A 12,743-nucleotide genomic window follows, 5' to 3' on the forward strand; every position below is an offset into this window, starting at 1 on the left:
GGCCCAAAGCAATCTCTTGTGACTGCTGCTGGGAGCACAGTGTGTTAGTGTGTATCTGTGTGGGTGTGGGTGTGTGGGGGTGATGTGATAGGGATGTGATAGTGGACAGTGAGGAAGAGGTCCCTGGGTCCACTTGGTTATCTGGATTTCATAATTTTTACCAGGCTTTCTTGGTTGTGCTGTCTTTCTGAGGCAACATGAAGTCTACCAGTCATGGACAAAGGACTCTCTGAAGTCAGTCCCAGCACACCTGCACCAAATATCAGGGGGAAGGCAGATGAATACTTAAAGTCCAACATGTCCCCCAACAATGTGCTGAGTTTTTTACTCAGTAGACATCTGGGGAGGCACAGAAATGATCTGGATCTGACAAAGTGATTGTGGATGCTGACACGAGCAACGCCAGGGTGGAGTTGGCCTTTGCCAAAAAAATTCGCATGACTTACAAGCACATGCCTACACAGAATCTTGGAAAATAATTTTTTTAAAAAAGTATTAGAATAAAATTCCTCCCTAGCTTCAGCTATTGAAATAGAAGCTGTGTTTTCATTTATTTTGGTTTGATATGTTTTTATGCTGATATGGCTTTCTTGAGTTACACTGGACAGGGGATTCTATTCATTCTAAATATTCTATGCAGGAGCACTCAGACACAGGGGAGATACAGGTCATGCTGCAGATCACATTTCTTCCACCATAAATCTTTTTTTTTTTTCAAAGCAAGGGAGTAGTTAGGCTAGTACCAGGCCATGCAAGGACCCAAGACTCTTTTCCATAACCATTTCGAAGAGACATCCATCCAGTTCTCCTCTAAAACCTGCTTATCCAGATGAAAAGATATTTGAGAATAATGAACCATGAGTTGGGTGGGAGGTTTAGAATATCTTTTTATTCTGATGCTCATGAGAGTACCATTTAGAAACTACAGCATTGTGGATTTTTGGTTCTATTTAATATTAAAAAATTAGAGCACAAGGCATTTTAATATTGAGAACAGCATACTTTCAGATCCTTCTAAAAGGAATTGTTCTTCTCATTGTCCCCAAAGAAGTAGAATCCCCAGGTGCATTTATTTGTGCCATGTGAAATAAATCTGTTTAGGCCACAGCCAATTGAAGAGAATTCATCTGACTGAAGTGGAACTAGCCCAGAGGATAAAAAGACTGTGACATGGCTTCCAGGAAAAAAAAAAAAGCTAAAGGAGTGGGAAATACAGGTATTCACTCTGAGACAAGAGAAATGAGAATTATGTAGGCAGTTGGTCACTGAGAAGTGAGAGCTCAAGCTAAAGAGGGAACAGGGATTGCAAAGAGGTCAGAGTCATGGTGGATATGGTCAAGCTTAAGTTAGGAGTAAGATGAAATTAACATAAGGTCAACTATTAAAGCCATCACAGATTCCAAGCATTTCTCTTGTCGTTTCATGTGAGCTGCAAAATAAGCCTGCAAGCAGTCCTTCTGTCCCCTCTTCCTCTCCTCCCAAATTCTCTGGGTCCTCACAACCTGTCCAGCATTCCTCAAGGCTTCTTCCTGTCTCTCCATCTCCACCTACATCTAAGGGGCTGTTACTGTCTCTCCCCTTAGCCAGGTTTCTTCCAGATTTATGTTAGGTAGAAAATTTAACCCCTCTATGTCCTTTTCACCCTCCTCTCTGTCCCTGTCACCTTCTCTGTCCCTGCTTTGATTCAATATTGCAAAAAAATAGCCACCAACCTCTCTTCAGAGGATGCCCCTGGCTGTGGGATAAAATGGGGAGGGGTTAGAGACTACCAGGTACAAGGGCCTCCTGGGTGCACTATTGGTGGGAACACTGCCTGGACACTCCTACATTGGTGACTATTTACCTGCAGTCCAGCATCAAACAGTGGCTGCGATGTGGAGAAAAGGTGGGGAATGGAGACTGAAAGAGCAGCAGGTAGGCCAAGAAGGAGTCAAACCCACAGGAGCAGGGGCCTATAATAGCCAACCTCCTATACCCCATGGCCACACAACTGAAGAGACAGAAATTAGGATGCATAGTTACACATGGATAAATCTCACCATCATATTGAGTGAGAAAACAAGTAGTATAGAAGTGTCCAGTAGTGCTTATGCTATGCTCTGAAGGCTTGTTCCCCACCCCTCCACTTCATATGTTGAAATCCTAAGGTGATAGTATTAGGAGGTGGGGTCTTTTGGAGATGATTGGATCTTAAGGGTGGAGCCCTCATGAATAGGATTAGTGCCTTAATAAAATAGGCCCAAAGGAGCTCATTCACCCCTTCTGCCATGTGAGGAGACGCTGTTGTATAAACCAGGATGTGAGCCCTCTCCAGGTATTGATTCTGCTGGCATCTTGATCTTGGACTTCCCAGCCTCCAGAACTGGGAGCAACAGACTTTCTTTTTATTATGTTACCCAGTTTATGGTGTTTTGTTATAGCAGCCCAATTGGACTAAGTAAGACAAGTTTGTTACACACAAAGATAGTAAAGATGCAAACTAGTGTAGCAGGATATTCAATTGGTACTCTATCTAGTCTCAGACTTGGCTGACTTCCTAGAAAAATTGATCAGCTACTCATCATCTCACAGGCAGTTACCTGTCCATCCACAGAGAATTGGTAAATAAGGTAATCACGAACAGTGGAATGAACTCTGACTACTCATCCACGTGAGGGTATGTACGCACATGGGAGAATCTAGGTAGGCTGGAGACCAGAGAAGCCCCACTTCACGGAGGTTGTATAGTATGCAAAGTTCACAGAAGGAAAGTACCCTTCACCTCAAACTTACTGGGGAAATTAAGTCTCTAAGTGTTCACTGGGAGGGCTCGATTTGTTGCTCCAGAAGTCAGAATCACAAGTAAAAAATCCAAAAGAGGAGTGACTGGCAGAGAGAGAGAGAGGCAGAGAGAGGTAGAGAGAGAGAGAGAGGCAGAGAGAGAGAGGCAGAGAGAGAGAGAGAAAGAGAAAATTTGGCTGCGATTCTCCTAAGAAGAATATTCTTAAGAGATCTTAGAGGAGGTTATGTGTAACCCTAAAAGAGAAATTCTTGTGCAGGTGAACCTCAGGACTGGAGGCTGATTGGAGTGTTTTATTCTGTGTCATGGAAATACTCTCACCTTTCACACTTCAATTTCTGCCTGCTGCCTCTTATTGGCCAAATCCATATGCCTGCTGCCTCTCATTGGCCCACTAGTCAGAGGGCAAGAAAGGCCAGGTGATATAGCCTTTATGTGTCAAGTATCTGGGGAACAGAGCAGTATAGAGAAGGAAGTAGGATATATCTGATTAAACAAACTGAGAATAACAAAAAATAATCCACCACTTTTCCCAAAACCAGCACCCACTATTGCTTTGAGCAGATGAAGGAACCCTTTGCCTAGCACAGGGTATCACACAAAGTCCCACTAGCCCTTATATTATCATAAAGTGAGGTCACTTTTTATCATAATCCCACTTGAAATCTAAATTGTAAATTGTAACCTTAATGCTGATGAGACATTTTCCTATACAATATCATGGGATGGACAAAGAACAGATCTTCCCCAGAACCTACCTTCCTGCAAAACAACTTCTGCCAAAATCTCAAAATATTGGTGGATCTTTACCTGGTGGGGCAACCAAAGTTTTAATTCCCCCCAAAAAAATGTCAGTCTAAAAAATCTCAGTCCTTAGAGGTGATATAATTATGGAATTGTAGCATTTTTACAACGAACATCAGAACTGGACACAGGAGTGCTAGGAGGTACCCCCGTGAATTCCCTCAGTTCCAGAAATAATCATCTTTTCATCTCTATGAAGCAGCAAACTGAAATTCCTCCTTAATAATTCAGTTCACTTACTTATTCAGCACCCCTTCTCAGCTATCAGTTTTGCAACCTCAACAGCTTAAAATGGACAGGAAACAATTGGTCAATGTCAGTTTCCAATTTATTGGAACCACGGATATGTTCCATGGGAGAGGCATATTGTCTTGAAGACTTTAATGTGAAAAATCACCCGATTGCTATTTTGGCGGGAAGGAAAAGAGAAAATCTGTAAATGATTTTTTGGTATAATAGTGGGAGGGGTCACTTTCTACCCCAAGCAACCTATGATGCCATTCCCCCAGGCCAGGTTGGGGGAGAGAGTGACCCTTCCCTCGGCCTGCTCCACAGGACCAATCATGTCCACGCTCATCAGCCTTAGGATGCCTCCTGGCCTCTGGTTTCCTTTGGTTTGTCTAGGGGCTCACAGTCCTAGTCTGATAAGTTCACCTGTAGAGCCTGACCAACATCTGTTGTCCAGTACCTGGAGAACCAATGCCAAATATCCAGGGAGATCCTTGATCATTCCCAAAGGCTCTCAAAGAAAGCAGCACAATGCCCACCCCTGCTCGGCCTTCTAGGGGTAGGGAAAGGAACAGAACAAGAAGTGGGAATGAAACCAAGAAGGGGTGGACCCCCTCTCCCTCCATCTTTTCTATGGGTTGCCCTACTCTCTCTCACTCTACTTCGAGCTAGTGCCACCTTGAAGGAAAAAAGATGAAGGGGCTCCCTGCTGTGTATGGAGGGGCCTGTGCTCTGGGAGATGATCATAACACACAGCTCCATGATTACGGTGCAGGGTCTCTGATCATCACCCAGTGTGTCATGTGTATTTATACATGTGCATGCTCGCTAATACTATTTCTTCTTAGTGCCAGGGAATCCAGTGCCTGAAATACTTTCTTTTTAACCTCACATTTACCCCCAAGACCACAGTTGTGAGGGAGCATGTGGCCAGAGAAGACATCCTCTTACCTATATCTGCATTCCTAGCCCTAGCCCTATTCCTAGCCCACTTATCTGGGGCCTTTAGCCCTGGCGCCTCTGCCTGAACTTCCTTATGGGGAGAGGGAAAGAAATCTTCAAGACACCTTTCTCTATGTGGACTCAGTACTCAGAACTTTTTCACTCCAGGCCTTCCCCTCTCCTTATTCCCAGGTCCATAAAACCACAGGAACCTTTGTTCAGGGATCCCTTGACAGTGAGACTATTCTTCATGCCTGTGCTGATCCACCTGACCCTTGAGTCAGTGCTATTCCATGGGGGAAAAAGGAACAGGATGGAGTTGGCACTTTCTCTGGTTTAGCCTCTTGCTTATACTATCACAGTGAGTGATTAAAGGCTTGACTGTTACTTTCATCTTGACTTGTTGTCCTGACAGGTACTCTGACACCTAGCAGCTCACCTCAGCCTTTGACAATGCCAAGAAAAAGAACATTACCATCACCCCCAGAAACTCCTCGTTCTTTTTCCTCATTTATTTTTCCCTCCTTCCTTCCCAGTGGTAGTGAACTACTATCGTAACTTTGAACATTATAATCTAGTTTCACTGGTTTCTAATGTTTATTTAAATGGACTCATACAGAGATATTTCTTTTGGTCTGAACTCTTTATTCAAAATCAGGTTTGTGAGAGTCATTCACATTCTTGCATGAAGTTTAGTTCATTCAATTTTGTTGCTATATAGGATTTTATTGTACAAATAGAGCACAGTGGACTTAATCATTCTAATGTTGATGCTCATTTGGGTGTTTCCAGTTTTAGATTTTACAAATAAGGCAGGTATGAATGTCCCTGTATGTGTGTTCTGGTAAATATGTATTTCTGTTGGGTATATACCTAATCATGGAATTGCTGATAAAGTTTTGAGGTCTTTTAGATGCTGCATGTAATATAAGAAAAGTAATCAACAGTCTGGACAGGAGAACTTAGAGAAAAATGTGTTCTTCCAATCCTGCTAACAGCCTGATGCACACTGGATGTCTCTTTCATTAGTAGCTCTCCCACTAGTGAATTCTCACTTTGGTCAGTGTGCTCACCCTTGGGTTTATTAAAAGGCTTCAACAAGGTCAGGCATGGTGGCTCACTTCTATAATCCCAGAGCTTTGGGAGGCCGAGATCAGAGGATCACTTAAGGCCAGGAGTTCTAGACCACCTTGGGCAACATAGTGAGATCCCATGTCTACAAAAAATTTAAAAATTAGCCAAGCAAGGTAATCCCAACTACTCGGGAGGTTGAAGTAGGAGGACTGTTTGAGCACAGGAGTTCTAGTCCAGTCTGGGCAACATAGCAAGAACCCATCTAAAAATAAATAAATAAACAATAAATAAAAAAATTAAATGATGGGGATGGTACTCAATCAGGGCATGGACAAAGCAAGCGCATGTGCGTGCATGCGCGCACACACACACACAGGCATAAGCACACAGATGCACAGAAATTACTTAAAATATCTCCCTGCAGGCATTCCACACTGATAGTTCATAATTCAATTCAGTCCTCTGAGTTGAACTCATAATCTACGAAAATGGTGTGATTTCTGTGCTTTACATTCAATCATTGGCCAATGTCATTAAGTTTTTAGGGACTTCCACTACTCAGATACCTGCAAAGAAGTCCTTTAAGTTCTTTCCCAAGGACACACAGCTAGTAAGTTGCAGAGGCATGATTGGAACTAGGTGTGTGTTATCTGTAGCCTGTGTGCCCTTAACCCTACAGCACCTAGAATGACATGGAACTTATCTGCATGTGGGGGCAGGTGAACAGATATTCATTAAAGGTATGTTGAAAATGAAGATAAGGAAAACTAACTTTTTTCTTGCCATCTAAACAAAATGCTTTTCATATTTTTTTATTTTCATCTTGTCCTTACTTTGTATACACACACATACACACACACAATGTATATAATTTTTCTCTCTCAACTTACAGTCATTCCACTAATGTTATTACTTTGTTTTTGTAACCTGTGTTTTTAATCTTATTTGAAAATAAGTGCATTCTTTCTGATTACAAAGCTGGTTTCTTACCGCAGAGACTTTTAGATTCATATGGCACAAAGCAGAGAATAAAAGGTGAACTATACTGCCATAATGTCAATCATCCAGAGAGAACAACTCAAATTTTTACTTTTATTCATTTTTTACTTTTTAAAATATTTGTAAACATTTTTATATATTTCCTTCTACTCAGTTCTCTACATACCTACCCATTTATCCTGTTATAAAACTGGAGTCACGTGAAAACTTTCAATTGTACCTTCATTTTGCTCAGGACAGAGTCTTGAAGACACCCACATGTAGGTGGCAGGAATGGAGGAGTGCATTAGGTAAATGGTGTCAGAGGAGGTAAATATTGGAATCCTAAATGCAAAGAGAATTCCAAGCACTCATCAAATGCTTCTGAGGGGTGAGATGTAAAGGAGAACTGCTAAGAGGAAGTGGTGTTCACTACCGAGATGTTCCCTTATGTCATTGGAAAGCAGGCCAGTAGGAGTCTAGAGCGTCAGTTCTAGACTCAGGGCAAAGGAGGCAGGGAGGGGTCAGGAAGGAGAGGGAGCAAGGACAGGGTGTTGTCTCATGTCAATTTGGTGTGCGAGGTAAGCAGAGAGGAAAGATGATGCAATTTAAGGATTTTGGGGGTTGAGAAGCTCTGAGAGGTAGAAGATCTACTGTCATGTGAGAGAGGGATGAGATGCAAGGAGGAGGAAGGTCACTGATGCAGCTGGAGCCAGAGCTCGCAGGACGGGGAGGGATCAGAGACACAATGAACAGAGGAGGAAGCAACAGTTATTCCAGTTGGGGGGTGGGTGCATCTGTGGAAAGGTGTGCTCAACAGAACTGTTCCTCTCTCAGAGAACATTCCTTCCCCTTCCTGTTCTTCACTCTCTTCTGTCTCCTGGTTTCTGCACAAGACAGGTAGGCTCAGAATTGTCACTGCAATGCGGGGTAGAGAGGACTCTAGACAGCTGGGGCAGCTTGAGGGCACTGTACACCTGAGGGGGTGTCAGAGGATGGAAGCAGATGGTACCCATCAGTACCAAAGATTCCAAGAAAGCATGCAATTACAAGTACATATTTCTTTTCTTTAACTCAGGTTTTCTCAATTTTGTTTTAGCATGGAGAACTTTCATCCATATAATAGCTGATAAGGTGTTGTAAAACTGCTGTTTCATGAAGTTCGTCTAGAGAAATTTCCTAATGTACATGTAAGCATCTTGGCAACACTTGGAAACTCTGCAGATGTTGACACTTCCTAGTAGATCTGTAATTTGACGTAACAACTGAGCTGATCAGAAATGTGACTCTCTTTATAACTCATCTCAATGTGCTCATAAACTCTCAACCAAACCTTGCCACTTAAGGTGACTCAATTCCTTCTGATTTAAAATATAATCACTTTTGGGCAATTAATTGCTTATTTTGTTCTTGACTTCAGTTGTGTAGATTTAAAGTTCAATATCCTTATGAAGGCTGCCCTATCCTCTCATGTGCCCTTCCCTACTCTCCCTCCTTATCCTTCCCCCTTTTCCTCTTCCTTCATCCCCTCCTCATGCCCCCTTCTCTTCACCTCCCTCCTGCTATTCTTCCTCCTCTACTTCTCCTCCTTTTCTCCTTCTTGTCCTCCTCCTCCTTCTCTCCCTCTCTCCCTACCCAGTCCTCACTTCCTTCTCCTTCAACTCCTCTTCTGCCTCTCACTCTTCTTCCCTTCATCTTCCTCCCCAAGAAATTATCTGGCTACAGATGATTGCAGCAAGGAGGATGGGCCTGTCCCTTTTGCTCTCCCGTCTCCCTTGGTCTTTGAGTTTTTGCCATTTTCCCCTCTATCTTCGACAGATAAGACTGACTCTTCCTGGCCTTTGGCACACAGATGCTGGTATTGATGGTTTCCATCATGGCCTCCAGTTAGGACAGCTATATACTCTGAACTATTCTCTTCCAAGTCCTGGTCCTTGTCTTGCTGACCAGTCTTCTCAGTGCCTCTATGGAGTCTCTTTCTGGGCCTGCAGCTGGAATTCATTCATGCTACAAATGACCCATAGGGAATCTGACAGCACTGTGGCAAGACCTCTCTTTCCTAAATGCCAGGCTGTCGTTTTTGAACTCCTGTTGCCGCTTCTTGTTGGTGTGGGGCACTGAGGGCAGGTCTCACTCCTAGAGCTACCAGTAGGATGTGGGGCAGCATGCCATTATACTCCAGGATTCCCAATCTTTCATGGTTCCTGTCTCAATACTCCCTACTTCTTTCCCAAGCCTCCCTCCAGGGTCACTGCATGCATTTACACATATTGTGCACTCTGCAATTAAAGTAGATTCATTCACATGCAATATATCCTGGAGTTGTGCAGTGTACAGCCTGCCTGACAGTACATATTAACCCTGTGGCCAGCCCCCTCCCTCACTCCACCTTGCTCAGCTCTAGAAGAGCCCCTACTCCCTCCTAGGGGTCAGATAACAGCACCTATATCTCTCCGAAAGATCTGAAGTTCAGCAAATGTATACTTAAACACAAGTTTAGCTCTAAGAAATTGTACTCTGAACTTCTCTCCATATATAGCAGTCACTGAAAGAGCTGTGCACAACTTTGGGCACCACAGTACTTAAACAGTGATAGGAAGAATGTGGAGATGGTCCCAATGAAGGGAGACAAATTCAGAATTAGTGCAAATGCTTTTATAGTTGTGATTCACTTTACATACTTGATACATGAAAACAAACTTAAGCGTTATTCTTTCTTCTCATGTGTAATTCAATGTAGAAATTATGTCATATTTAGGTCTTGTTTTATGTTTTCCAGACTTTCCCAAGCTTTTTTCCATGAGGATTTTCCTACGTATGGAAAAGTTGGAAACATTGCTCAGTAAACACCTGTACACCCTCCACCACAATGCAATGATTAGCTTTTGGTCATATTTTATGGGCATCATTTTTAATCTCTATATAATAGTTCATCAAATCAATGCATCTTAATTTTTTTAGACAATCCCCCCATTTTGGATATATTCCTTGACTCCAAATTCCCAAAATTATAAGTAGTAATGCTTAATGATAATCTCTGAGCACAAAGACCCTCCTTCCTGAATTTTTAAAGCCTGTGACAGCTGATAAGCTAGAATGTTGATGCCAGTGCCCCTGAAATTTTCATCTTTGAGGAAGGGTCTAAAGAGACTAATAGAGAATAGAAATTATAAGTGAATTCAGAAGAACAAGTACCTTGATATTGCTAGGAACACAAAACTTAGAGAAGGCACAGTCTCCTGGGACTCTGTGAGTGTGTGTTTATGGGGGAGGTGTGTCACTGGATTCTACTTGTTCTGCCCAGGAGTACAGGCGTGAGTCACTGCGCCCAGCCCATGAAATGTTAAAGTGGATTTATCATATAAGATCTGCTTACCCACACTGGAGGATCCAAAAAACATACGTCTCATGACTGTGAGAAACAGATTTGTGAGGGGAGCCCCTGCAACCCCAAAAAGCTTTGTAATCGCTCTTGTTTATAGGTCAGAAATTCTAGTGGAAACTACTGCCACTGAACCAGTATAATTAAATGCAATGAGGATAGCTGGATTTTGGGGTGGCAAGGGCCAAGTGGGGGCACTTAATTGACAAAGACAAAGTGTGCATAGTTACTGTAATGGGTAGCAGATTCAATGCAGCAATAAGAATAGTCTGACTCACAGAGACATATGGCATTGATTAGTTGATCATGGTGTCCCGTGAAGAGAAATAGATGGGCAGTCTACTAAATTCTTACTTGATATATATAAGTGGATGAATTCTAGATTGAATGCACAGAAGTCTAACCTGAATCACCAAAATAGTCCTAGCCCTTTGATCAATTCCCAGATTTGAGCCAATTTACAGACCCAGAACACTATGAATAAAGAAGGACTCCACTACAGTACACTGCCAAAAATATATACCGCTAATTTTCTGGAGCTTTCCCCAAAGAGATCTATGGCTTTAGGGGTCAATGTGCAGTAGGGAAAATGAAATAATCAAATTTTTCAGGGATTACTGTATATTGCTTCTGAACTAGCAGTGATTCCAAAAGCCTCAAAATGTCACTGCAGTTTACCTGTCAGAGTTAATAGTTTATGGTGGTCAGGTGATTAATGGAGTTTTAGTTCAGATCTGTCTCACAATGGGTCCTCTGGGTCTCTAAACTTATCCTATGGTTATTTCCCCAGTTCCAGAATGTATAATTGGAAGAAAAATACTCAGCAACTGACAGAATCCTCATACTATTTCCCCGATCTGTGGAGTGAGGACTCATGTGGTAGGAAAACCCAAGTGGAAGCCACTAGAACTGTCTTTACCTAGGAAAATAGCAAACCAAGAGCAGTATCACACTCCTGGAGAGATTGCAAGAGATCAGTAATACCATCAGTGACTTCGAATATGCAGACATCCCCATTTAACTCACCTGTTTGGCCTATGCAGAAGCCAGATGGATCTTGGAAGACGGTAGTGGGTCATTGTAAACTAAGCCAGGTGATGACTCCAATTGCAGTGCTGTTCCAGATGTGGTTTCATTTCTTAAGCAAATTAACACATTCCCTGGAACCTAGTATGCACCTCTTGACCTTGAAAATACTTTTTTTTCTCAATAACTGTTAGTAAAGACCACCAGAAGCAATTTGCTTTCAGCTGGCAAGACCAGGAATACACCCTCACCATCCTACCTCAGGCATATTGTACATCAATTTTCCAGCCCTACATCATAGTTTAGCTCACAGGAATCGTGATCACCTTTTCTACAAGACAACACACTAGTCAATTACATTGATGACATGCTAATTAGACCTAGTGAACAAGAAGTAGCAACTACTCTACACCACAGGGCTCCTCTAAGTATCCACTGGCTCCAGTTTGAAATCTCAGTATCCACTGGCTCCACGACTTTCATGCTGTTTTGTAAGGAAAAGGCTCTTCTGAAAACACTTCTGTGCTAGGTCTATGATGTATGATCTAGGAACCAACCTGCCATCGCTTATCATCATGACAGGGCTCAATAGAAAAGAAAAATTATGACAGGAATCTGAGGGTAAACCTTCAACAGAAAACCACAGTCTGTCCCTTTGGACCCAACAAGAGAAAGGGATGGTTTAAACTCAAGGTTTTTATGATGCCATGACCCTGAGTTAATGTGTGTATGTGCTTGTGTGGAGGGTGTGGGGAGAAAGCCCATTTCAGTAAACACATGTTCCCCATAGGTCTTCGGTCCCTCCCCCACCTTCTCCTGATGCTCCTGTTCCTCTCATTTAGACAAGCTTACTTGGGTGCCCCTGGGACAGTGACCCCAAAGCCTCAGTGCCAAACTGTCTAAGTTCACAATTAACTGAGACCCATCTCTGCAGAGACCAGACTGCTGCCCCTAACCTAACAGCAGCTCACAGTTTCAAGCACTAGCTGTGTGCCAGCCGTGCGATTACCACGGACATACTGCTCTCCCTTTAATCCTCCAAACAACCCCAGAAGGGTCTATTACCCTTTCTGCATTTGCCCAATGCAGAAAGTGAAGCCCAGCCAAGCAAGAGTCACTTGCCCAGAGTCGCACAGCTAGTAGGGAGCAGAGCCAGGAGTTGAAAGCCCCCTTTGATCTACCTCCCGAGCTGACACTATGACAGCGACACTGTCTCCCTGTGGAAACCAAAAGCAATCTGGAGGATGAATGTTCCAGAGAAGACTATCAAAAAAAAAAAAAAAAAAATCACTGGCCCGTGTAAGGTCTACTGAGGGCAATCAAGAAAATCTGAATGGGGAACTAAGACAGCGAGATATCTCAGTCCTCTGGACCCACCAGACCCAGAACCCTGTGAATAAAGGGGAGGCTGGGCCTCCTTGAGGAAGATGGCAGATAAAACCTTTCTCACTCACCTATTCCCTCACTTTCACAAGCTCTATCTTTTAAAAGTCATACATATACTTTAAAAGAGTTACAGCTTCTTCACAG

Source organism: Theropithecus gelada, chromosome X (genome assembly GCF_003255815.1).
Source record: "Theropithecus gelada isolate Dixy chromosome X, Tgel_1.0, whole genome shotgun sequence".
Taxonomy (NCBI): Eukaryota; Metazoa; Chordata; class Mammalia; order Primates; family Cercopithecidae; genus Theropithecus; species Theropithecus gelada.